The sequence below is a fragment of the Mixophyes fleayi genome, chromosome 3 (assembly GCF_038048845.1).
Source record: "Mixophyes fleayi isolate aMixFle1 chromosome 3, aMixFle1.hap1, whole genome shotgun sequence".
Taxonomy (NCBI): domain Eukaryota; kingdom Metazoa; phylum Chordata; class Amphibia; order Anura; family Limnodynastidae; genus Mixophyes; species Mixophyes fleayi.
The window spans coordinates 166,187,411-166,189,870 of NC_134404.1; positions in this window are offsets into that span (position 1 = coordinate 166,187,411).

Genomic DNA, 2,460 nt, shown 5'->3' on the forward strand with positions numbered 1-2,460 from the left:
TCAATCCGCATCTAGGCGATAAGGATTGAAAAGTTTCTACTGAAAAAAACGAAGGGTCATAAATAGACCCCCTAGTGAGAGAAAGCCTGATAGCTGGCTGTAAGCTACTGTGCTGAACTTCTTTTTGTTTTGTCTTAGTTTGTTAGTCAGGAGTGACCAGTGTTTAGTTAGAGCCAGATAGCAAGGTGTTTATTATGAATTTTTCTTTTGTTTTACTGAATAAAACCTTAGGACTTGTGTGAAATCTCTCAGCTGCTATAAAATCCATCTACCTGAGGAGACGGTAATGGGTCCCCCTACCCAGTCACAATATAGATACACTTTAAATCCTTTTCAACTTCAAATATCTTTCCATTCATTCTAAATCAATCCCCTTAGTAGTTATACGAAGTCTTCTTATTTTATATGTACAATTTGCTTATGTGAATTTAAAAATCACACACAATACTTTTGTGCATTTAACAGATAGGCTTAAGTGCCTAATACATTCTATTGATTTATATGTATTTATATTTACAGTATTTAATTTCCTTGACTTGATCTTTTTATATATTTCATACCCTTTGCCATCCCTCATTTCGCCAATGCTAGGGTCCAGTCAGGATGACCTCCCATGTTGTGTTTCTGCTCTACCTGATCCTAGTGGTTCAGAGGTAAATGAGTATAAAGAGGTTCTTCACTATAAACTCATTTGTTTGGTGTTCACATGTGATCAGCAAACAATAACTACTAAGGGGTTACATCGTATGAAAGAGGAGATACTTCTCTTTCAAATGAGGGTACCTCTGATTTTTTTTTTTAATCCAGGATGTGAGAGATCTGTGCTCTCATCACCCATCCCTGGTCTTTTTATTTTTTTTCTGTAGTGTATGGGTTATAGTCTGGTGATCACGATTGACCTCTATGGGGTCACATGCTTTTTAGTCTATAGGTGCCGGAATATCTGGCACTTAGTGCAATTCCCCCATCCCCTGCACTAGATAGTATCATGTTACCTACAGTGGACCCCTCCAATGCTAAAGCTGAGTAGGACTTGTCTTTAGCACTTTTGAGTTATTTGTGCAGGAAGAATCCCACTCTTCCCTAGCACTGAAGTAGTTAAATATTTCTGAAATGCAGTTTAAATCATGTTCGCTCAAACCCCTAATTAGCAGGCATAATATGTGACAAGAAGGTTGGCTTTTAAACCACACTTAAGTAACCCTAAGTTAGTCTGGATGGACAGCAATAAAGACATTAGGCATTACTTTTAAATAGAGTAAAATAGAGAAACTTCCTAGCAAAAAAGTACCTCACAGTTCTGGACCATAGGAGCCTTGAAGGACTGGTTTGCAAATGGACAGGGCTCGCTCAGGGCTCCAAGCTCTTGGCTTGCCAGTCTCTTTAGTTATTAGCATTTTGTTTGGCATCTTGGCCTTGTGTTTCTGTTTTATTGTTTCTGACTTCCTGCCTCCAGCCCTGATCCTGTCAAGTTTTCACTCCAGCTCTTGTCTGTTCTGTTCATGTTTGCATGTATGCTATCTGTTCTGCCCCTATAACTTCCACACTGACCTTACTCTTGTTTTGTACAACTCTGCCCTTGTCTAGCCATGACTGCTATTTATTTTATTGTAATATTCATTCTTGTCCTCCATCTGTAGTCTTGTCTTGCTGTATATCTCCGTAAGTATTCTAATATCTATCATCAATTTCTTATTTTTTTATCCTGTGATCATTGCTTGTCCTAGTAGTGATACTAGATCTTCATCTGTAGTAAGTTATGAGGTTATTTGAGGATGTGTGGTTGTGACAACCCCAATCACACACTGGGACCAAGACCCCCATTCTCTGCTTATGGGTTTGGTGTCAGGTATAGCTCTCTGTTGTGTTCCTTTATTTGCCAGTCTCATCTGTTAACTACCTTCAGTGGCATTCCCTTTCCTCCACACCTTTAGCACTGAAGTTGTGGTGGAATTACCAGTATCACCTGTTACCTGTCAGCATTTGGTACTGCCTGTAGTTTGACAGGCAAGCTGCCAGCACTAAGATGGGAGGACTTCTTAATTAGCCTGTCCCTTCCACTTCCACAGGGGTGGGTAGGACTCAAAGCATCATATAAAAGGCCATCTTATTCAACCAATTCCACAATGTCTCATGAAAGAGGCAGGTAGACCCCCGTCATTGGATTATTCAGCCCTGGCTCCCCCCAACTCCTCCAGGAAAATGGTAAATCATGGTAAATCACCCCATAAGCATGGGGGAAATTGATATTACTCCGGTTCCACATTGCTCCAGGAGGAACCAGAAAGAACACTCTAAATTTATAGGTCCTAATTAATATTACAATAGTCGACACAGTTATAGGAGGGAATAAGTAAGACATCCAGTAGTAGGCTATGGGCTATTTATTATGCAGCCCCAACAATACAACAGTGGAAATCATATTCATTTTTGGGTTGGTTTTCATTTATTTTTTTTCTC